Below are 25180 nucleotides of genomic sequence, written 5' to 3' on the forward strand. Positions count from 1 at the left end.
TATAAAAATTAACACTTAGGCTGGTGTTCAGTGACAGAGCACTTGCCTAGCATGTGTTAGGCACTGTAAATATATATATATTTATATAATTTAACACTATTAATTGTTGGACCACCTACAAAAACTTGTGAGTTAGTAATTTTAAAGACATATTTACTCTCATTTGTTTACCTAATTTAAATTGAACTTTTTAGGTATTTAGATCCATTTTTCTTTTAAATTTTAATTTAAGAGTGCTCATTTATCTATATGCCAATTTTGATACCGTGTACATGATATATATGAGCAACTCAGTGAGACCCTATCTCTAAATAAAATACAAAATAGGGCTGGGGATGTGGTTCAGTGGTCAAGTGCCCTTGAGTTCAATCCCCAGTATCCTCCCAAAAAATATATATATAGAGAGAGAATTTTAAAAAAGAGTTCTAAAAAAATTGACATGGCTGTTATGAGATCAGAGTTCACTTTTGGGTCAGGTTAGAGTTAGTTTAGATATTGAAAGAATGGAGAGCCCTAAAATCCTTAGGTAAAGATTCTCGAGGTAAAGAAGACTTGACCATTTAATTTTCCCTCCCTGTACTGCAGTGTTTAGGGAGAAACTTGTTAAGAAAGCAGCATAGTAAGATAGTCATTTGGGTTCCAAAAGCACTGGGATTTAAAAGTGATACCTTTTCTTCCTGCAGGCCTTTGCAATTTACATTTCAATGCAAGCCTTGGTGAGACAGAGGTCTGGAAGAAGCTAAGTGAAGCTGCTCTTTTGAGCAACCTCCTGCACAGGGCATTTTAAACTTTATTTTTTAAATTTTCCCCAGTTGGTAATTCGGCTAGGTTGGATGCAGAAAATTATTAGGCATCTTCTTTATCTCAAGTGTGATTAAATCATCCCTTAGTATTGCTTTTGAGGATGAAGCTCCCCCCTGAACAAAAATTTTTAAAAGAGAGAGAGAGAGAGAGGCACCTGTCCAGAAAACTGTCTCTTTAGCTAGGGAACAATTCCCAATCCCAGATATTAGATATGGGAAATGAAAAAAATCCCAAAGATAACGTGGGGAAAAAGGAAGTGAAAAACAAGGCCATGCACTGACAGCCTTCATCTCCCGAGACAAAGGTTTCCTGGATGCCAGCTGCAGACAGGGAGGAAGTGTTTTATCACCCCAAAGTGACAGTCTCAAAAGGCATTAATCCCCTTCAAAAACAGATCCTTTCCAGAAACTATCTGCAGACACTTGACCCAGAAGGTCAAATTCCTAAGCCCTCAAACTGACACCTTCAGTGATTGATAGAACAGACTTCAAATTCCTGAGTGCTCAAACAAACATATATGCTCACTAGACCACCCCTCAAAATAACCTGTATAAACCCAGTCCCTTTCTTTGTTCAGTGGCTCATTTTCCACCAGGAAAGTGGGTCTACCAACATCATTTCATCCCTGCGCCCCCTGTTCCTGTGTGAAACTTCATTCCTCAACGAAGAGCTGTGATGATCATGAGGTTTGCATCCTGCCTCATCTTTCTGCTAACACCAGAGCCTCTAGAGATCAGCAGTTTCTGCCTTTCTTCCATGACCTTTGGCTGGAGCCTCACTCAGAATGATAACTATTTTAATTTAAGGGAAGACATTTGCCAGCTAATTGCACCCTTAGAATTTCTTACATGACCCCTTTGTCCTTTGGGGTCCTCATACTCCCTGGACCATGCTTTCACATTATGCTCCTCAATTTGAAGTGGGAAGTCTGTTAGTGCTCTGGGTGATGTCTCCACTATAGAAAATAAATAATCTGGATTCCTGAACTATGACAGAAGAGGGATAGTTTTACTCTAACTAACTGAGACAGATTTTCTGGTCTTTTCATGTCAGATGAGGGCAGTACAGAAGAAAATGTGTCTTATAAGAGTCTAGGGAACGTAGTCTAATTTTAGAGATAGGTGAGTTCTATCTTGAGACTCCCCCAGAGTTCCAGGATCTGGTCACAAAAGTCTCCTCCTTGAGGGAAACTTCCTCTTACCAACATCACTTGGGGCCTGCATTTCTCCTGCCAGGAACAGGTAGTTTGCTAAGGAATGTGACATATCCTGTCCTCAGAGGCCAGGCAGGGCTATTGCTTCTTGCAAAAGAAAGTATGGAGGGTCAGCACAGTGGGACCATTCAAGAGAATTACACAATATTTAGCAGGTTTTCTCCTCCCTGCATCCTGCTTACACGATTAGTGACCAAAAGGTGGGCCAAAGGTGGGAAAGGCTTCCGGGGGTGCCTCTCTGTGCCTGCCCAAACAGGCAGGAAAGGAGGAACTTCATTAACAACTACAACTCCCTGCAGGGAGAAACAGTTCCCTGCAGGCAGGTATCCTTGGCAACAGATGAAGGAGGAGGGGGAAGTGCCCTGGAGATATTAACATTTCATTTCCTCCTGAATTAGCCCCCATATTCCTGACCCAATCAGTTATTATTGACAATGTCTATGTTTTGGTTCCCTGGTCACAATCCCCCTTTTAAAAATGGAAATCCTGAACGCTGTGCACCGTGAGGAGCGGCCGTTCATTTACCTATTTATGCCTCCCAAAAAAAGACTGCCAACGTTCCCACAAAACTCCGCTGCTATTCCATCAGCAACCACTGGAGGGCCCCAAACATCACTATGGAGCTCCACAGAGGCCCAGCACGCACACTCGACAGGTGCCCAGCAAGCCGTAGCACCATCGCTTCTTGGGTAACACCTCAGTTTGATACTACTGTAGAAAGTTGGTTCCCAGCCCACCGGAAACATCACCAAGACCAGGCAAGACATTCAAGCCGAAAATCTACCTGCAAGTTTCCGTGTCTAACATTTGAGAGTCCACAGTTATCTTCCAGTTCAGAGACACTGGGGATCCCCGAAGTAACAGGGTGCCCCAATCAATCAGAAAAGGACATTTCTAGAAAGCCCTTAATTCCAGTGCTCAGTCCCCAAAGCTGTGGGGAACTATCAGTACATGCACTTCACAGCTTTCCTTACGTGTTTATTCCACCTGATATTCAGACCCCAGAGTCATCTTCTTTGAAGGAGGACTCCATTTCCCCAGATCAGAGGGAAAACAGCCTTGAAAGCTGTGTCCTTCACACTAGTACTCCTACTAGCCCAGAACCTGGACCTATTCTGGTTAAAGACACCCCTGAGGAGAAGTATGGGATAAAGGTCACATGGAGGAGACGAAGACACCTGTTGGCTTACCTCAGGGAAAGAGGGAAGCTGAGCAGAAGCCAGTTCCTTGTGAAAAGCTGACTGGATTTGTTGGACATCATTCTCTCTCATCAGCAGTCTCAAAAATTGCTAATTTTTGTAACATTGATGAAGTCATTTTTCTGACTCTAAGAGACTTTATTGAAAGAATAAAATAAAAATAGTACCAACAGGAAAAACATTTTAACTAGAGCCCTAGAGTAGCAAGGGAATTCAGTTTCCAGATTGACTTTTAATATTTCATAAATAGGGGGCTAGAGTTGTAGCTCAGTGGTACTGTGCTTGCCTGGCATGTATGAGCCACTAGGTTCGATTCTCAGCACCTCATAAATAAATAGATAAAATAAAGGTCCATCAACAACTAAAATATGTACATATTGAAAAAATATTTCATAAACAGTTAAATTTAATGACATGAACTGTTCATATTTTTCTTGTTTAACTTTTTAAAATATCTTGCAGTAATTTTAACATGTATGTAAACAAAGGGCTACAGAAAGTTCTTAGAAAACTTTGTTTCTGTTAGTATTGTGGCAATATTGCCCATCCACAAAAAGTCATTTCCTTTAACTATTATCATTAATCCTTTAATTGTCTCATTTAAACTAATTAATTCCACTATTACTCAATGTGGGGATTTTTTTTTTTTCATGCTAGGTTAGCACTACCACCTAGCTACTACAACCCCAGCCCTTCCCACAATTTTGAGTACTAACTCTGAGGCTCTGTGGCAGCTTCCTCTATGACCTAATGGATGCAAAAAATCAAGGCAAACTCATCAGACTTTTTATGATTGACTGCCACCTTTCCAACTTTGGCTTATCCGAAAAGGCAAGATGAAATGGAGCAAGCCCTATTTTAAGTGAATACAGTGGGATGAGGGATCACAGACCAGTCACTTATGTTTGCTTTGTTTTGAATTTTTGTTTCCAACTGAAGAAATTTGTAAATATTAAATAGGGTGGGAAAATGGTTTCTTATACTAAGGATTTAAACTGTAAATAAATATGAAATATTTTTCAAAGAAAAAAAATGGAAATCCTACTGCTATAAGGGAAAACGGACAATGATTTCTCTGGCTGCTTTGAGCTCAGAGGGGGCAGCATAGGACAAGCAGTTTGGGTTTCCCTTTTAGGAATGTTTTGGAACAGTCATAGGGTCTGGGCAAAAGTCTGGATTGGAAAGAAGAGGTTGTAAAGTCATCTGGGGATAGGTGTTTCTATGAGGCAAACAAAGAGACATGAGGACTGGAATGAGATTAATACAAAAATAAATGTTGGAGCATTGGAACATGTCAATGAGTACCAATGAAGACAATAGAAACCAGTGATCTCTCATCAGGAGGTGCGTGAGCTAAACTGTTCCCATAACAAGGCCCGTGAGGATAAGGCCTTTATTTTGGAGTGTAAATCATTAAGGATTGTTTACATTGCCAGAGTTATCAGGAATGTAAATACAACACTTAGTTTTTACAATGTCATAGATGCCCCATAAGATGTAGTTAAGCTATCTGGTGTTATTTGATTTTTACAAAATACCTTTTTATGGACATAACCTCTGTGCTTAGTAGAGATCCCTTTATTTCTGTTACTTAGGGCTAGATAACCATACTAGCAAACTCTGATCAAGTCTGCCTAGGTAGGAGGTAAAGATTTGTAGGCCTTAAATTGACTAAAACAAACTTCTGACTCCGATAGTCTCTTTTGATAGGTATTGAAAGAATGGACATTTTTTTAAGCTGTCTGTTTTATCTCAACTCCCTAAGGTCTCCCTCCCAGTGACGGGAACAAAGCTGTTCCAGGACTCAGCCCCAAACAGAGAGTAAAAGAGTAAATTGAGCCAGATAGCCAGATAGTGCTCAAACAGTATTGACCAGAATCTACGTCCTGTTGTAAAACATTGTGAAACATGTTGTATGTTATCAGCAAACCCAGACCCCCTTTGAAATTTCCCGGCAGCTTTGTTCCCCTTTTTTCCTTTTTTCCCCCTTTTTCCCCCTTTCATGTGCGACCCCTCCCGATGTGTGGTCTCTGCCTTTATAAACCTACAAGATTTTCTGCTAGGGACTCGACTCCTCGACTCCTGCGTGAGTCACGAGTCAGGTCCCAGCGCGCTGGAATAAACATCTCTTGCGGTTTGCATCAAGTGACGCCTCCTGCGGTTGATTGGGGTTGCCGTGGATCCATGGGACAGAGTTGGGGTTTCCTTTTTGGGGGCATTACAGGTATCAGGTACTCCTCTCTAAGAATCCCTCTTTTGTAGCCTCCAGTCTTACTTCCTCTTAGTGGGGGTTCATCTGCTATTTTGGGAGCAGTAAATGAAGAGGGCTGGGGATCAGGACCCAATCTAGGGGGCTTATGGAGTGAAGAGTCAAGCGAGAATGAATTGTACAGCAGAGCAAGTTTGGCATAATGAGGTCCTTGAGCAAAAGTTAAAGAAAGCTTGGAGGTAAAGAACCTCAGACCATTTGTCATTTTGTTGGAGGAAATCCTCTTAAGTCTTGAAGGATCTTGGGGTCAAAGGTCCTGAATTCCTAATTCAGGCCATTGACTTAGGTTGCCTAATTTACATTGCAGTTTGGTGGAGGATCCCTGGGGTCCAGATGAGCAATGAGACATCCTAAGGTGGAGTCCCTTGGGAGTCCCCATGTTGGAGAGGTTTGTCCTGGGTGGCAATTGAGATCAAGGAATCCCTTGATGTCTTGTGTCACCAGACAGAGTTCCACCAGAGAATGAGAGGGTGTTTCCTCCTGCAATCCAATTGGTAGAGGACCAAAAGGCAAGGATCTCAGGCAGGGCGCCTCTGCGAGAGACCAAAAGGGATCTTACCTCTCCAAAGAATAAGAAGGCTGGTGTTGCAAAATGGCAGAAATTGACCTCCGCTCCGAAGGTCTGAATGCATAAGAGAAGGAAGGAATTGGATTGGATAAGGCTAGAAGGAGAATGCCTTCAATATCAGTAAAAGACCCTACACAGGTCCTTGCTCCACTCACGTGGCAGTAAGGCAGCAAAAATCTAGCCCAGGACTCGTGGAGAGAGGGGGTAGGGAGAGAAATGGGAGGGAAATGTGAAAAAGTGGGAGAGGTTGAATAGGACGGAGAGGGGTAAAGATCCCCGAACTTCCATTCCTGGGTTTCAGCACCAAATGAAAGCACATGAAAGAGAAACGAAAAGAAAAAGAAATGGAGACACCTCAACAGATCAGCAGATCAAGAGTGAAAATGGCTCCAGGCTCCGGGCTCCAACGAGGGTCTGGGTTTTACAGGGCTGAGCAGGTCATGGGAGAAGTTTTGGTGGTGGGCTCATTTAAGGTGGGACAGGAGGGCAGGGAGGGGAAGTTTGCTGAGGCCTCTTGTCCATATCCTTCACAGAGCCGACATGACCTCAGACAAACCATCATCGTTCTAACAAGTCATTTCAGGAAAGAGGAAATAGGGTGGGGCAGCCTCTCAGCTCTTGGCTTCAGTTCCCAGCCTGAGACAGAAAACCCTTTCCAGCTGAGGAGATCGCCCTCCTCACCAAGGTGAGGGCAAGGAGGGAGGAGGGAGAACTCGTCGGGTGTGGGATCCCTCAGCTGGCTCATCATCGGAGCAGCAAGGGCTTAGTCTGGGGAGGGCGGTAGAGAAGAGAGAGCGTTCTCAGATAACAGGAGGCCCAGGTGTCAAGGCTGTGGAGATGAGAAATGGGGGCCTGAGTGGCAGAGAGTGAGTTGAAGACCCCAGGTGGCCCAGCTCCCTACTACACTGCCCCACCCAAGCACCCCAGCTTGTCCGCTGCAGGTTCCCAGGACACACAGGTGACTCAGGGCTCTGTGGGAACAGTGAGATGGGGGAGCCAGACAGCAGAGTAAATGGGCTGGGGACAAGTATGGGGCTGGTGGGTGACTTTGAGCACCAAGGAGCAGAGAAAGAGGCAAGAGGTCACTCCCTGGGTGCTCAGTGCTCATGCAGAAAGGGGCAGGGAGGCAGAGGGACGGCGGCACGGTGAGGGGGCGTCCTACCAGAGGACACAATGTTTTCCAAGGTGAGTCAAGATGAGGAGCTGGGAGGCCCAGGGCTGACACCAAGGGAAGCTGTCGCCATCCCAGAGGTTGCAGAGGCCTTGGAAGAATCCAGCAGGGTTGTAGCTTGAAGGAGAAATGGCAGCGGTTGGCCTCAACCTGCCCACTACCCACTGAGGCTGGGGGACAGCTGAGCTCCCTTCTCTGCTCCAATCTTCTGCAGCTGCTTCTCAGGTCCTATGCCAGACGCCACAGGTGGAGCAGAGAGAAGGATGTGGGGAGGGGTAGGTGGAGAGTAGCTCTTGTGACCACCCCAGTGCGCTGAGGCTTGCGGAGGGGACCCTGAGCTGGAAAGCTGGGGACTTTGGAAGGCAGTGGCCCCACGCTCAGTCCTGAGGGAACCTTGAGCACTTTCCCTCAAGCCTGCAGAGGCCTTGACCCTTCATGGAGCTGAGGCCAAGGGAATGCTCCAGACACGTGGGGGGTTGGTTGGGACAGCCCAAGGGTCCTGGGCAGTCCACTCTGCCTCTTGTCCAAGTATGGTCCTGGTGAGTTTGAACCTGCCATGGTTTGGGGTTTCAGGCCCCAGGGCTCCAGTGATGGAATATGACTTGGGCTTTCTCCCAGCAGGCTGAATTCTTTTAGACTTACAAACACGGATCCTGGAATCTGGATCTCATTCTCTGTGGTAAGAGTCAAAGACTGGTCTTGTGGCAGGACAGGAGCAGGACCCTGGTCACTTCCTTAGTTACTTGGGTGGACCCGGGATGGCTCACACCCCAGACACCTGAGTTGGGGCTGTCCTGAATCACAGCCCTAAAGTGCTCAGGAAACCCAGAGGCGCCCTCAACATCCATCCCCTGCTGTGGGTTCCAGGCTTGGAGAGACAGTGCTGGGGCGTCAGAGGGACCCTGGACCCCCAAGCCCTGAGCCCCTCTGTAACAAGCATGTCAGCCCTCCTTGTGAGATCTCCCACCAGTCAGGCCTGCTCTGAGTGCCTCCATATGTCCCTCGGGTTCCTGCCAGCCCAGTGGTGGAGGGTGGGGTCTCCAGGTCCTGTGGGAGGCTGGGCTCAGAGATGCTAAGTCACTGTCCTGAGGCCACCCGCTGGTCGCTGCAGAGGAAGGGATTGGTTTCTCTGGTCCTCTGGGACCTGAGCCCATTGTCCCCTTTGTGTCCCAAATATGCAGGGTAGACACAGGGTCCTTTAGTTCAGTTGACCCGTTCTTCCCCCGTCCAGAACATCTGACGATTGGTGGGGCTGTAGTGTGGCTCGTTGGCTCTGGCTCATTGCTGGCATCACCTATTGTTGCGTGAAGCAGGTCAGAATGGGCAGCCTCTTGCCTGATGGCACCTGGCCTGGGCTAGAGTGGTACTGGAGGCAGGAGATATGTGACCAGGGGGAGGCCCAGGCCAAGTCTGGGAGAAGGATGTAGCCGCACCGTGGCCCTTGAGGCCTCATCCTGCCAGCTGGACTCCCTTGCCTGCCTCTTGGGGCTCTGCTGAGCTGTCTCTTTCTTCTTCCAGAGGAAGACGAAGGAGCTGGTTAAAATGAACTGATGGAATGTGCGTAGTGACACAGCGTTTTACACTTTTCACATTCTGAGTATGAAAAATGTAAACTCTGACTCACTGAACATGATTGAGCACCAACTGTGTGCATCTAGACCCGGGCTCTGAATTCCTGAATTCTGGGTCCTTATAGACCCCGCTCCAAACCCACCACCACGGTGTCCTTCCCCTATCCACCAGCCCTCCCTGCCCTGCCCCAGGACTGCCTGGCTTGGGCTTTCACACCAGGCAGACTGCCTTTTGGGGCGTCCAACTCCCAGGCGTCACACCATGGGCCTCCTGAGGCTGAAAAACTGGTCACAGACCATAATGAGGTGGGGTCCATGAGGTTTCCCCTTTCTGCTGTTCTTGGCCTGAAAGGGGGGCTGTGGGAGCCCTGCCCTGGGCCCCTGGGAAGCCGGGGAGCCCTGATTCTTCCTACAGGGCTGCAGGACAGTTGTAGGGTGGCCTTGGTCACTGCTGGCTCTCCCAGTAGCCTTCAAGGGCACCGTTAGAATGTACTAGGAGGCAACATTCTGAGATAGGAAGAAGCCACCCAAAATAGCCAGGTGTTGTTCCTGCCCAGCCTAGGGCAGCGGCCTCCTGAGTTGGAGGGGAGCTGACCAGCGCAGCCTGAGTGTGTGCAAGCGTGCTCTGATTGCAGTGGTGGGTGAAGCAGCTGGACTGCTCCTGCTGGCTGGCGTAGTGGTCATCTCCACTGTACTCTGCCCAGAGGGAGTCATTCCTGGGGACTGCTTGTGAGTGACCCTGTCTCCCAGGCCTATCTCCAGGAGACCTCAGCCCTTCTGCTGGGGCCCTCCCAGGGTGCCAGGGTCTTCCCTCCTTGTCCTGGAAGTCTTCCAGGCCTGATGGCTGCCCTGTGCCTGGGCCCCTGACAAAAACAGGCAGTGGGCTTGGCTGGGGTGGGGTGAGCTGGAGCCTGGTGGCCAGGAGGGGTTATTCTGGCCGCATTGCAAGGCATTTCCAGAGGCTCCTCATGGGAGGTTTGGGGGTGAAGGAGGACTCTGGGAGGCTCGACCCCCTCCGGCCCGTGCCATGCCACCCTTGCAGGAGGAGGAAGGAGTGTTTCCCCCTTGAACAGGAAGTGCGACCATGGGCAGGGTTGCTCACTCTGAAAACTGCCCCAGTATGTAAACAAATGGGCTGTTTTCAAATCGTGGTGGGTTGTTCAAAATGGGCCAATGTTATGTGTGTGGCACTGGGGGTGCAACCCAGGCTCTCCTGCGTGCTAGGCCAGTGCTCCACCCCCGGCTACAGCCCCAGTCTTGGGAGCCAATGTTCTGAATTACATTTTTCAGTATTAATCATTGACTCTTAGGTAATCAGGGCATTCCATCTTTTCTCATGTTAACTTCTTTTGAAAAATTTTCTCTACATCGACCTTGCTCATAGCCATTTGGCACCGTTTCCCAGCCGTCCACCTGAGCAACACGTGTCAAGGCACCCAGGCTCCGCGTGGCCTCTGGGTGGAGGTGTTGCCGGGAGCCAGCCCCAGCAGCTCACAGGTCCCCAAAGGATGGGTGGAGTCGGCAGAGGGGCGACACTAACCCCTGGAGCAACTCGAAGCAAGTGCTGCTCAGATTTATTTTAGTGCTTCTTTTACAGTGTTGAGTAAAGCAGGATTAAACAAGATACCAGTTATAAATTACCATGAGATCTGTCATTAACCACACTCCCCAGCAGGCGTCTAACACAGAGCAGGTACATTAAGGTCAACTTTCCATATTTGCTTAAAACAACTTGCATAAACATATTACAGTGAAAGATATTTTCCTCTTTTCATCCTACTGGCCTTTATTTACCCTCTGGTGTCAGACCTATTGTCAGCATAATGACTCTATTTTGTTTTAAGCTAATTCTACTGAACTGCTAAGCAACACAAGCACTTAATTTTTAGCTCATATTATTATGTTTTTGGTTTAACCTTAAAGGCCCACTCTATTACCTAAACAAGCTCAGTTAAGACTAAGGTTATTTACTGCCAAACAATCAGTGTGAGTGCTTAATTTTTATCCTAATATTCTTTATTTTATTGATTTGTCCTCTTCCTATTTTAATACACATGTGAGACCTAAGCCAGCATAAACTACTTAACCAGTTAACATGAAATGAGGGCATTTGATCTTAAGATATTTTTCTAGTTGTTTGCGCATGCTGTTTCTTTGTTCTTATGACCTACATTTCCAGGGTGGCCCTTGACGTCCAAGCCTTTGAAGGAAAGACAAATATTGGACATTGGTCCACTTACCATTAATATTAATTATTCATTCACCACTTTCATTGTACCTTCCTGTATAGGGAAGAGGTGGATCTGTGGGAGGTGGGTCCTTATACTTATTTGCTTGTTTCCCTCTAGGTGAAAACCACAAACGTCCCCCAATTTTGTAAGCTAAGTAGGGCGGTCCTGGTACTGTGAGTACAACAACTCTCCTGTTTTGTTTGTCAGGCTGTTTTACTGGCAAAGCGTTAACCCGAGCAGGTGTGGTCCACATAGGAGCAAGCAATTCCTGTAACTGTAGTTTTCTGAAGAACTCCTCAAACTCTGCACTTTCAGACTTATGTGTGATATTGGTACAGTTTTTAAAGCATCCCTCATCCTCCCCCAAGCTCCGCAGACTCCTTGAGGTTAAATTCTTATCACAATGATAAAGAGAATATGATTTGCAGTTGCACAGTTATAAGTGTGATGATTACCCGAAAACACCCAATTCCTAGGCGAGATGGCAGCAGCAGTTTCCTGGAATGGTGGCCTTGCCAAGCCCCTCCCCATAAGCAGCATGGCGGAAATGGTTTCCTTCAAGGTGTTAAAGTCATTTCTGATTGGATTTTTTTTTTTTAATGTGCATGTTTGGTTTCTGGTACTGGGGGTTGAACCCAGGGGCACTTAACCACCGAGCTGTATCTATGTCAGGGTGTGTGTGTGTGTGTGTGTGTGTGTGTGTGTGTTTTAGACGGTGTGTGTGTGTGTGTGTGTTTTAGACGGTGTGTGTGTGTGTGTGTTTTAGACGGTGTGTGTGTGTGTTATAGACGGTGTGTGTGTGTGTGTTTTAGACGGGATGTGTGTGTGTGTGTGTGTGTGTTTTAGACGGGATGTGTGTGTGTGTGTGTGTGTTTTAGACGGTGTGTATGTGTGTGTGATTTAGACGGGATGTGTGTGTGTGTTTTTTAGACGGGGTGTGTGTGTGTGTGTGTGTGTGTGTTATAGACGGTGTGTGTGTGTGTGTTATAGACGGTGTGTGTGTGTGTGTTATAGACGGTGTGTGTGTGTGTGTTTTAGACGGGATGTGTGTGTGATTTAGACGGGATGTGTGTGTGTGTGTTTTAGACGGGATGTGTGTGTGTGTGTGTGTGTGTGTGTGTGTGTTTTAGACGGTGTGTATGTGTGTGTGATTTAGACGGGATGTGTGTGTGTGTGTTTTAGACGGGATGTGTGTGTGTGTGTGTGTTTTAGACGGGGTGTGTGTGTGTGTGTGTGTGTGTGTGTGTGTGTGTGTGTGTGTTTTAGACGGGACCTCCCTAAATCGCTCAGGGTGGGACTCGCGGCTCCACCCTTGGGGCAGGGCCATCATCTGGACCCGAATCTCTTTCCCCAGCTCCCAGACGAGTCCGCGCGTCTGTCGGTGCATCCTCCCCTCTTGGCCTCTCCCGGGCGGGAGCCTCCGCGCTGCCCTCGCTGCCCTCGCGCCCCGCCGCTGCCGCGTGCAGATCGCGCCCCGCGTGGCTCGGGAGGACCACGGGTGCGCTCGCCAGCGGCCGCCCGGCGCGCCGCAGCCTCCCACCCGGGACCCCGGAGCCGCGCGGGTGCCGAGGCAGCGGAGGCCGGGCGGCGGGCGCTCCCTGGCGCAGGTAGCCGCCCTGTCGCGCTGCACGGGGACACCTTCCGGAGCTGGAGGGCCCGGCGGCCGACTGGGCACCGCCCCGCCGCGTCGCACCGCCGCCGAAGGGAGGTCCACTGGCCGGCCCTGTGTGATTCGGGGGACCTTGACCTTGGGCTGAGACTGCATATCCATTCATCATCTGGCCTCTTCAACCTGAGGATGAAGCCTAGTCCCCGCAGTGAACTCCCTAAGCAGCGTGACCGGCTCTGGCCAAGCTGCCTCAAGCGGAGAAACCTATGTGAGGCCTGTGTGATTTGTCCCTTCTGAGTGCGTGGACCTGCCTGATCCTGAGTGCAAGGTGGAGATGGCTGACGTACTTCAGGGTGGGAAGAGACACAGGCGTGGCACACCGAGGTGTCGGCAGCTCTGGGTGAAACATTTAGAAACCCTGCATATGCAATCTTGAATAGCTTAAGTTTTCCACTTGCTAGAAAAGCTTAGGTATATTTTAGCTACTTTACAGCTTGAGAGTTCAGACGATCCACAAGTTGATTCCAGTGAGACTGCCTGCTATACTACATCTTTCTCCAAGTCGTGCAGTTATGTGATGGTCTTACATTTTTATAGTTCACCTCTTCGACTGTGCTCTCAACTCACCCTTATAAATTGTGGACAACTCCTAACCTAGGTGAGTGGAAGGGGATGAGATGGGAATCAGCGATCTCATGAAGGTGGGACGCAATCAGAATATATCTATGTAATGTGAAAAAATGACCATGTGCACAAAGATGTATTTTCCTAGGGGAACTTCACGGTCAACATGCCGATCACTAAGTTGCTTGTATGTTTTTTGTGTATGTGTACATGGGTGAATGAGAATTTCACCCTTGACCAACAATGTGATTAAAAAATCTGAATGCTGACATACCCACATAAGTACAGTTACCTCATACTAGACAAAGGTGCCAAAAACATACAATGGAAAAAAGATAGCCTCTTCGACAAATGGTGCTGGCAAAACTGGATATGTAGTTAAATGAAATTAAACCCCTATCTCTCACCCTGTACAAAACTCAATTCAAAATGGATCAAGGGCCTAGGAATTAGACGTGAGACCCTTCACCAAATAGAAGAAAAAGTAGGCCCAAATCTCCATCATGTTGGCTTAGGACCAGACTTCCTTAACAAGACCTCCATAGCACAAAAAATAAAAGCAAGAATCAATAAATGGGATAGATTCAAACTAAAAAGCTTTTTCTCAGCAAAGGAAACAATCAATAATGTGAAGAGAGAGCCTACAGAATGAGAGAAAATCTTTTCCACACACACTTCAGACACAGCACTAGTCTCCAAAGTTTATAAAGAACTCAAAAACCTTTACACCAAAAATATGAAGAACCCAATCAATAAATGGGCTAAGGAACTGGGCAGACAGTTCACAGAAGAAGATATACAGGTGATCAACAAATAGATGAAAAAGAGCTTATCATCTCTAGTAATTAGAGAAATGCAAATTAAAATCACCCTAAAATCACTCCAATTAGAATGGCTGTTTTCAAGAACACAAGCAATAATAAGTGTTGGCATGGATGTGGTGAAAGAGGCACACTCATACACTGCTGGTGGAGTTGCAAATTGGTGCAGTCACTCTGTAAAGCAGTATGGAGATTCCTCAGAAAACTTGGATTGGACCCACCAGTTGACCCAGCTATCCCACTCCTTGGTTTATACCCAAAGGACTTAAAATCAGCATACTACAGTGATGCAGCCACATCAATGTTCAAAGCTGCTCAATTCACAATAACTTAATTGTGGAACCAACCAAGATGCCCTTCAATTGATGAGTGGATAAAGAAACTATGATATATATACACAATGGAATATTACTCAGTCATAAAGAATAAAATTATGGCATGTGCTGGTAAATGGATGAAGTTGGAAAATATTATGCTAAGTGAAACAGGCTAAACCCCAAAAAAACAAAGGCCGAATGTTTTCTCTGATAAGTGCATGACCATACATAATGGGGGAGGGGGGTGGGGGGGAGAGAAGAATGGAGGAACTTTGGATGGTGTAGAGGTAAATGGAGTGGGAGGGGGTGGGGGAAGGAAAGATAGAATGAGACAGACAGTATTACCTTATGTATATGTTTGATTATATGAATGGTGTGAATCTATGTCATGCACAACCATAGAAATGAAAAGTTGTACTCAATTTGTGTAAAATGAATCAAAATGCAGTCTGTAAAAATAAAAAAAAATTAAATAAAAAATAAATAAATGATTGCAAGGAGCTTTAAATGTCACTTAGCAATAAAGTGCTTGGCTTGCCTAGCATGCATGAGGCCCTGGGTTTAATGCTAGTGAAATATAGAAGAAAATTGTGAAAGACTTAAAAAAACTGAATGCTGGATATATCGATCTATTGTGGGAATTAAAAATAAGAGGAAGCAAAAGTAAACTAATAAATAAATAGCTTAGGGTCTTGTTAAATTGCTGAAGTTGGCCTCCAATTTTCCATCCTCCTGCCTCAGCCTCTCAAGTAGCTGGGATTATAAGCATATGCTACCATGCCCAGCTGTTTGCCATGTTTCTCTGGTCACCTTCAATATATAACAACAAACCAGGAAAATTTTACAACCATTAGTAATTTAAAATGTATATGAAATCCAAATATTCATAAGCCCTACTTTATTGGGGGGGGGGGTTACTGGGGATTGAACACAGGGGTGCTTTCCCCCTGAGCTATATTCCCAGGCTTTTTTTTTTTTTTTTTTTTTTAATTTGGAGTCAGGGTCTCACCTGAGTTGTTGAGGCTGCCCTCAAACTTTTGACCATCTGTCTCAGTATTCCAGGGTCACTGGGATTTACAATCATGCCTGACTTGTAATCAATTTCTAATTTACCACAGCTTTCCACCTTGATATTCTGTTTTATAGTGGGCCAAAGCGAAGGAGCCAACTAACATTGGAATGAAACTTAGGGAGGCCCTCAGCAACTTAATGAGAAAACAAAAACTAAAAAGGGCTAGGATGTGACTCAGCAGCAAGGTGCTCCTGCGTTCAATCCCCAGTACAAAAAAAAAAAAAAATTCAAGTGAGCTATATTTATATCAGGATTAACACTGAGTGTTATAGAAATATTGTACCTGGGTGTAGGCACTTTGCAATTCGAATCTGACTAGATGTTTACTGCAACGAACATTCTTTCCTCACCCACAGAAAGGCCACTACTGGCTCTTGGCTTCCTGGCTATTGAACTGAGCAGCTTTCTTCCGCTGTGACAGTCTGCTTTTCCTGGAGTCAGAGCCAACCACAGATTGAAACTCTTGTGATGGCTGACAGATCTGCCTCCATGAGAATGTTACAGGCCAGACTCTAAGGGAAATGACTAAACAGACTCCATTTTGCTCTGAGACTCCATGTTATGTAGGAAATAAGCTTCTCCCATGGGAACACCCCGCCTCTGTGCCCATCATCAAGTACTTACTGTGACATGTTTAACAATACAAAATGACAGTTCCTATGTAAAGAAAAATTGCTATCTTTTGATTCCTATTGCTCCTAAACAATGTACCATGTGAACAGTGATTGTGTGGATGTTGGTAACCATTCTTTAGTTTGTACCTAAGTAAGGGTCATTTTGACCCACTTCTCCCTCTGTTGATGATCTCAGGATGTTAGTTTGTAATTTCAAATTACAGCAACAGACACTTATGATTGATGTGATTTTTGGCATAAGAACCCCTATAACCCTGTGGTCCGGCTGTTATCCCAATAGCCATTTTGGGGGGCATTGTGTGAAACAGTCAGCCGGCCGGCTTAATAAAGACTCAAATTTGGACTTCTCAGTGGTGATCCGTCTGTTCTTAAGTCGCGCCCCCATAACACTCTGAAACCAGGAGCCAAAATAAACTTTTCCTAAACAGAAAAAAAAGCCCTGACTTTAAACTTAAAACATCTCAGTGAAAAACATGAATGTGGAACCAGAGAATGAAGTCAGTATCAATGCAAAACACAGCAAGGATTTTTTTCAAAGTTCTAAGATTATCAATTACAATTACAATAACAATTGACAAGCACTTTAAATAATTAATGATTTTAGCATAAAATATTTATGAAAATATACAGAAAATGCATGTCGAGAATTAAAAAACAAAGCATATTTTAGTTTTCCATTTTGGTATTTAAAATAAATGTGTTGGGCACAGTGGTACACGCCTGTCATCCCAGCTACTTGGGAAGCTGAGATAGGAGAATTGTGATTTCCAGGTTAACTCATATGATTTAGGGAGATCTGTTTCAGAAACTAAAATAACAAAGAGAATGATGCAAAACATTGAAATTATGGGTGTTCACACTTGTTTTTACACTGGAGATTGAACCTAAGAGGTGCTCTTCCACCTGAGCTACATCCCTCCCCCCCGCCTTTTTTTTAATGTTCATTTGGTACCAGGCATTGAACCTGGGGCACCCTTTACCACTGAGCAACATCCCCTTCTTATTTTTCATTTTAAGACAGGCCCTTGCTTAGGGCCTCACTAAGTTGCTGAGGCTGGCTTTGAACTTGCAGTCCTCCTGCCTCAGCCTAACAAGCTGCTGGGAATACATATGCACCACCATGCCAGGCCTCAGTCTTTTTTTATTTTTTATTTTGAGTTAGTATCTTGCTAAATGACCCAGGCTGTCCTCAAATTTGTGATCCTCTTGCCTCAGCCTGATGAATGGGATTAAAGTTGTTCATCACCATGCATAGCTTATTCAAACCATTTTTAAGAGTGCAATTTTAATATTTTGCTGTGTGTGTGTGTGTGTGTGTGTGTGTGTGTGAGAGAGAGAGAGAGAGAGAGAGAGAGAGAGAGAGAGAGAGAGAGAGACCTTGTGCAAGCAAGCTAGGCAAACACTCTATCACTGAGTTCTACCCCTGGCTCACTTGAACATGCATTTCTTCTTTTTAAATTAGGATTTAATGCTGGGCACTGTGGTGCAGGCCTGTAATCTCAGCAACTCAGGAGGCTGAGGCAGGAGGATCACAAGTTCAAAGCCAGCCTCAGCAATTTAGTAAGGCCTGAAGGACTTAATGAGACTCTATCTCAAAATTAAAAATATAAAAAGGGTCAGGGACGTGGCTCAATGGTTAAGCATCCCTGGGTTCAATTCCTGGTACAAAAAAAAATTGAGATTTAATTCACACACCATGAAATTTACTATTTTTGGAGCACATAATTCTGTGGCTTTTAGTATATTCACAAGGTTATGCAACCATAACTGCTATTTCCAAAACTTTTTCAGCATCACTGAAAGACCTCATTAGTCACTCCCCCAACTCCCAGCAAGTCAGCAAGTATTTACTTCCTAGTTGGGGGTGGGGGATGTGGAGAGGCAGTATTACATGGTAGGGATGCACCGCATTTCCTTAATCCATTCATCATTTGATGGGCATTTGAGTCACTCCATATTTGAGTCACTTCTGTTATGGTGAGATTGCAATAAATCACCAAATCAATCTTAAAGCAGGAGATGGAACCAACTTTATTCAGCAGCTGGTGGAATGCAGAGGCAGGTATAAGTCTACACTCCTCGACCCCCTCCAGGGATTAGAGCACACCTTTTATAATCTAAAACCACAAGTAAAGCATGTCAGTACATTAGTCATAAGTGGCTGTTGCTATGATTCAAAACCGAAAACAAACATCACGAGATCTAAAATCTTAAGCAGAAGGGGAGGGTGGGTCAAAACGACCCTAGTCGAGAATAATTTAAAGAATGATTACTAACACTTAGACAATGATTTGCAGTCGGTGTGGTCAGGGTACATTGCACAAGTACAGTGTGTAAGGATAGAAGGAACAATTTCGCCGCTTTGCATTACCAACATGCTAAGTTCAGGAACTGATGGGTTCAGAGGCGGGTGTTCCCATGGGAGAAGCATTTCTTACATGCCATGGAGTCTCAGGGTAAAATGGAGTCTGATGGGTCATTGCCCATATAGCTTGGCCCATTACGCTTCAAGTCTGAATTATAACTAATTCAAAACATCAGTGGGTAAATTCGTGCCACTTGGGGATATTCCAACCGAGTGCAACTGCGATGGACAACTGTCAGGAGATAGGAGTCGGTCCATGCGTGGAAACGCCCAGAAACCTGCACCTGTGCAACGCCGAGGGGCCGCGCGAGGAACAAGGCCCACCGCCCTGCTCTTTGCCGGGTTAGCACTGACCGGCCGCCGCTCCCCCAGGTTCCCGCCTTGGAGACCCGGCGGCCGGCGCTCCTGGCCGCAGGCGCGCTGGCTCCGGGGCCTCCCGCGCCTCGGCAGGACCCGGGCGCAGCGCCGCCAGGGGGCGGTGCCGGGCCGCAGTTCTCGCGCCCTCCGGGCACCTAGCCGGTCTTTGAGGCGGGTCCACTCCTTCCGTCCTTTCTACAGGTGGACAATGTTCCTCCTCTGCGTAGGGCACAGCGACAAGGCACCCTTTTGGAAGCAGAGAGCAGCCCTCACCAGACACCGAAACTGAGAAACAAGTTTGTGTCGTTTATAAATTGAACAGTCTGTTACTCTTAGAGCAGAGCAAACAGGCTGAGGCAAACCCCCGCTTGAAAGTAAGCAGGGTATTTCCACCATAGGAGGAAGCGAGGATTAATCTGAACAAAAGCCAAAAAAACTTTGAATGAGTAAGAAAGAGATGAACCACCAACAGAAAAAATGGACAGGGGCAGCAGTCCTCTTTTGGTGGTCTGGTGACTCCTGGGGTTCCCAAGAGCCTTTCAGGAAGTTCCAGATTATTTCATAGGAATACTGAGAAGTCTCTTGCCTGGTCCACTGTGTTGATATCCGCACTGATGATGCAAAAGCAACACGCTGTGTTCTTCATCACTACACCCTAGCAGCGAAAAAGCCGCTCTCTTTAAGAAAGTCCTTCTGGAGACCCGTGGCCCATGCCTGTAATCCTAGAGGCTCAGGAGGCTGAAGCAGGAGAATCGAAAGTTCCAAGCCAGCCTCAGCAATTTAGTGAGACTGTAAGCATCTTAGTGAGACCCTGTCTCAAAAAAAGAACAAGGGTCGGGCATAGTGGCACAGGTGTGTAGTCCCAGCTATTTGGGAGGCTGAAGCAGGAGGAATTCTCAAGCCCACAAATTCAAGAGCAGCCTGGGCAACATAGCAAGACTCCATCCTGTGATGGGCTGACAGATCTGGCTCCATGAGAATGTTATAGGCCAGACTCTAAGGGAAATGACTAAACAGACTCCATTTTGCTCTGAGACTCCATGTTATGTAGGAAATAAGCTTCTCCCATGGAAACACCCCACCTCTGTGCCCATCATCAGTTACTTGGTGTGACACGTTTAATAATATACAATGGCAACTCCTATGTAGTAAAGAATTGCTCTCTTTTGATTCCTATTGCTCCTAAACAATGTACCATATGAACAGTGATTGTGTGGATGTTAGCAACCATTCTTTAGTTTGTACCTAGGTAAGGGTCATTTTGACCCACTTCCCCCTCTGTCGATGATCTCATGATGTTAGTTTGTAATTTTGAATCATAGAAACAGACACTTATGATTGATGTGATTTTTGGTATAAGAACCCCTACAACCCTGTGGTCGGGGCTGTTCTCCCAATAGCCATTTTTTTGGGCATTGTGTGAGACAGTCAGCTGACCAGCTTAATAAAGACTCTCAAATTTGGACTTCTCAGTGGTGACTGGTCTGTTCTTAATTTGTGCCCCATAACACATCCCAAAAGAAAAAAAAAAGTGTAAAACACTGACTTGCTGATTCTTTTGTTTGAAGGTAGTTGAGCAGTGGATTCTTATGGTAATTTAATTTCTCAGTTTAAAATTCATATGATAAATTGTGATAGATGGAACTCAACCCAAATCTTTTGAGCTTTCTTCAATGATAAGAATGTAAAGGGCCAGGCTCAATAATCCTAGCAACTCCTCAAACCCAGACAGGATCACAGTTCAATTGGGCAATTTAGTGAGACCTGTCTCAAAATAAAAAAATAAAATAAAAAGAACTGGGAATGTAGCTGAGTGGCAAAGTATCCTCAGATTCAATCCCCAGTACTGGAATTAAAAAAAAAAAAAAAAGTATAAAGGAATTCTGAGACAAATCATTCTAAGTATTGTTGGACTAAGGAATAAAAACCCAAGACTCCTATCCGCACACACAGCAATACTTTTAATTCTCACAGTTGTAAGCAGAAAAAGGGTGGGAAGCAGACCTCAATGGATTCAGAGAACCCTTTATTCCTTCCTGGACTCAGTTACAGAGGGGATCTGGGTTTTATAGGGTACAATGAGGATGATATAATCAATGGAAATCGTGCTCGTGCAGTTTTGACAGTCAGGGGCTAGTAGTAAGGGTTAAAACCAGACCCCTAGGGCTGAGTACTCAAATCTTGTCCCTTGTCATTTAAGACTAATTTGCCATGGGGAAGGTCAAGGTTTAGGGCCCAGCATTCCGTATCCGCCCCTTTCCCCCAGGGCCCATTGTTATCAGGAAAGAATACAGTCTAAGAGGTTTAATGTTTAGCCAATTTTCCCTCCCTCCTCCCAAGTCACACCTCCCTACCTTTTTCTTGGGGAGCTGTCTTGTAGGAATATTATTTTCCATAACCCTTCAACAATGATTCCATGAAATGAAATAAATGTAATTATCCCCATTAACCAGATGAAGAAACTGAGGCACAGAGAGGGAAAGTGTGATCTCTTAAGTCACACGGCTAGCAAATGCCAGAGCTGGGATTCAAACCGCAGGCATCTGACCCCAAACTTGTGCATCTCTCTGGGGACAATCTGACAACACGTTTAAAAAGCCTTTAAAAATATGTGTCTCACCAGGCGCGGTGGCTCACGCCTGTTATCCCAGCTACTCTGGCACACAAAGGGCTGGGGATGCAGCTCAATGGTAAAGTGCCCCTGGGTACTTGAAAAAAAAATTTTTTCCCCTCTACTGGGGAGGGAGTGGGGATTACCTCTATTGACCCCTTTTAGGAATTTCAAGAAATCTTTGACATCAGAGATTTATTTGAAAGGATATTTATAATATAAAATTAGATACAACTAGTAGTCTGTGCGTGACTAATAGAAAACGACGATTAATTCAGGAAAGCCGCTGAATGCCACCGCAGAATGCCCAGGAAATGACGCTACCCGGAGAAAGCAGGGGAGGAGGAGCTAATAAAAACCAAAAGGAGGGTGGAGCTGAGGGATCTGCAAGGCCAGCGCCCGAAGGGAGCGGGGGCGCTGGGAGGAGAGAACCTTTCTGGAGGCCCACGTCTCTAAGCAGGGGGCGAGGTCTAGACCAATGGGCGAAGGCTGGACTAACGACGAGGGTTGGACCATCAGGCAAGGGTTGGACCAATGGCGACGTGTCATCGTTGTCAAGATGCCGGGCTGGACCGTCCAGTGGCTTGAATGAACTGGAAGAGACCTTCCTTCCGCCCGTTCAGTAAATCGCCCGGGGCGAACAAGCTTTTAAAGCAAGTGCTCTAACTTCCTCCATAGGGAGCCGGGTCAAGTACCCGGGAGTTCCGGGGGTCTCAGTTAAACCCACCCGCCTGCACTGTGAAGCCCGCGCAGGCACCTGAAACCTGGCTGCGGCCGCGGAAGACCTCGGCTCCCGGGAGGACTGGACTCGGCACCCGCCTCGTCCCATTCACGCGTGGTGGCCACGCCCCCGCACGCCGATTGGCCGGGCTGTGGGCTCGGGGCCGCGCGGGGAAGACCCGGAGGAGCGGAATCCACCAAGGAATGGGCCCCGCGACCTAGCTGCGCATGCTCGCTCCGTGACCCCAGCTTGAGGTGACGGCCGCTGCCGAGGCCGCAGACCCCCAGCACCCCGGCGGAGGAACCCGCCGCGGCTCTGTCGCCGGCGAAGGAGGGCACGCTGCCGTCGGTGAGGACGGGCCCAGAAGGCGGGGAGGGGAAGGATCCGCCCGGGGGATACCGCCCCGGAGCATCCCGCCCCACGGATGGACGCGCCCCAGCTCGGCTCTCCGGGGTCCCGGGGCTGCTGTGCTCGGGAAGCGGGTCCCCGGCTCTGCGCCGGGTCTGCGGCAGCCACGTTGTCCGACACACGTGATTCGCCTCCTTTCTCCTGGTTCTCCTTCCCCCAACCCATCCGACCCCGGGACTAAGCCTGGCGCCCCCAAATCCGGGAGCCCCACATCGCCCGCCTTCCCCAGCGCTGTCCATCCAGCCCAGTGACTGCCCATCCTGCACCCACCTCTGTTCGGTCGCTTCTTTGCGTCCGGGGGTCTCTACAGCGACGGCAGCGAGTTGGAAGCGTGTAGTCTAGCTGGGGAGAAGCTCCAGAGGTTTAGCCAGGAGGTGGTGGCGATGGTGGGAGAGGAGAGGGAACTGGGGTCATTTGGGCCCAGCCTCGACGGCGTTTGACGGCACTCACATTGGGTAAGCAAGGGGGAGAATAAAATTATGAGCCAAGGGAATTAGGGGAAGGAGTTGCCCTGGTTGAAATTCCCATTTGGGGGAAGCTCTGCCCTGCATACTATCGAGTACGGTTCTTGCCCTTTTGAGGGGAGTAACTGCTTTTTAAAACAAACAAACAAACAAAAAAAAAAAAACCAAACAAACAAACAAAAAAAAAAAAAAACCAAAAAACAGGAATTGAATTTAGGGGCGCCAACCACTAAGCCTCATCCCCAACCCTTTTTGTGTTTTATTTTGAGACAGGGTCTCACCAAGTTGCTTAGGTCCTTGCTAAATTGCTAAGGCTGGCTTTGAACTTGCTAGCCTCCTGCCTCAGCCTCCAGAGTCGCTGGGATTACAGGCGAGCGCTGTAAACCAGCCATTTTCTTAAATCTCCTGTGTGAGGATAGGCTCTGCACACCTAAGTGTCCCAAGCATCCCATCGCCGCCCAATCACAGCCCTCCACGGTTGCACCAGTGATTGAGGAGCAGCTGTTGGTATTACCCAGAACTTTTGCAAACATCGACTTTACCCCTCTCCTATTCATCTACACAACCCCTACTGCTAAATTCACCACTACTCCCATTACAGATGAAACCAGTCCAGAGAGGGGAAGGCATTTGTGCTTGAGGCTATTTCTCTCTTACATATGAAAGTAATTCTGTTGATCCACCTAAGACTACAAGGCAAAGTGCCAGGCTTCCAGAATCTCAATGATAAGGGATTAGATCTTGTATCATTTTCCTAAAGAAATTGCCATAAATTTAGTGGCTTAAAGCAATATAACTTTATTACCTTACAGTTATAGAGACCAGAAGTCTAACACAGGTGTCACTGAGTTAAAATTGAGGTGAGGGCAGGGCAGTGTTCCTTTTTGAGACTCCCTTTTGAGAGAATCCTTTCCTTGCCCCTTCCAGCTTCTAGAATCACCCTGCATTCCTTGGCTTGTGACTCCCTTTCTCATCTTGAAAGCCACATTTCACCTAGTGGACTCTGCTTTTATCATTACCTCTCTCTCACTCTTCCATCTTTTTTTTTTTTTTTTTTTTTTTTGTGGGGAGGGTACTGGAGATTGAACCGAGGGGTACTTAACCACTGAACCACATCCCCAGCCATTTTTATCTTGAGACAGTGTCTCACTAAGTTGCTCAAGGGCCTGAGCCCTTGACTGGCTTTGAACTCCTGATCCTCCTGCCTCAGCCTCAGAGCTGCTAGATTACAGGCATGCACCACCACATCTGGCTCCCTCTCCCACTTTTAAGGACTCCAGCGATTATATTAGGCCCACAGAATAATCTCTTGCTGAGCAACTTTAACTCCCCTTTGGCAAATAAGGTGATATATTCACAGGTTCTAGAGATTAGGACCAGGACACAGACCTCAGGGTGTGTGACTCCTGCCAGCTCCTAACAGTGCAACCTTGGTTTGGGTCTACACGGAGCCATCTTTATGCTTCTGGGTCTCCTTTGCTCGTTAAATCATGATCTGCATCATGAGAGCTGGTTAGTGTAAGGAGGTGACTGGAATTTCATAGCAATGTCAAACCATCAGATTGCAGAATTAGGAGGTCATAAAATGAGTAAAGTAAGGCAACTGCTAAGCCTTTTGATCCTTTTAATTTGCTTCTGCCTTTGTTGTTGTTGTTGTTGTTGGTACCAGTATTAGAACCGAGGGACACTTAACCACTGAGCCACATCCCAGCCATTTTTATTTTTTCTTTTGAAACAGGATCTCGTTAAGTTGCTGAGACTGGCTTTGAACTTGGAATCCCCCTGCCTCATCCTCCCCAGCCACTGAGAGATTACAGGCAAATGCCAGCTTGCCTGGCAAGAGTTCCAGTCTCTTCTCATCCTTGCCAACACTTATCTACCTTTTCTTTTATTGTGTTCATTGTGGTAGATGTGAAATGTATTTCAGTATGGGTTTTATTTGCATTTCCTGATGCCTGATGATGAGCATCTTATGTATAGGTCATTTGTATATCTTCTTTGGAGAAAGGCCCGTTTGGAGCTTTTGCCCATTTTATAATTGGATCTTTTTTATTATTGTTGACTTGTAGTGTTTTTTATAAATTCTAACTGCAAGCCCCTCATCAAGTATATAACCTGCAAAATTTTTTCTTCCATTTTGAGTTATCTTT

At 46.5% G+C, this 25180-nt stretch overlaps 1 protein-coding gene and 1 pseudogene across 5 annotated transcripts in view; both read left to right on the top strand.

Moving 5' to 3' along the window:
• The first annotated feature begins 2548 nt into the window (after nucleotides 1–2548).
• Nucleotides 2549–4176, top strand: LOC306649277 (RAD9, HUS1, RAD1-interacting nuclear orphan protein 1-like; annotated as a pseudogene). Its single transcript has one exon. The product of its transcript is annotated as an RAD9, HUS1, RAD1-interacting nuclear orphan protein 1-like (transcript).
• Nucleotides 4177–21608: 17432 nt separating this feature from the next.
• The window catches only part of FLYWCH2 (FLYWCH family member 2), a 93855-nt gene continuing 90283 nt past the window's right edge, over nucleotides 21609–25180 (top strand). For 2 of the 4 annotated variants that reach the window (XR_013760637.1, XM_079120395.1), the window contains exon 1: nucleotides 21618–22506. The gene's annotated coding sequence lies outside the window, so the exon portion shown is untranslated. Of the gene's footprint in view, nucleotides 22507–22532; nucleotides 23022–25180 lie in introns of those variants that run through there. The other 2 variants (XM_079120396.1, XM_079120397.1) reach the window with 2 other exon arrangements.

This window comes from Sciurus vulgaris (assembly GCF_902686455.1).
Source record: "Sciurus vulgaris genome assembly, chromosome: 18".
Taxonomy (NCBI): domain Eukaryota; kingdom Metazoa; phylum Chordata; class Mammalia; order Rodentia; family Sciuridae; genus Sciurus; species Sciurus vulgaris.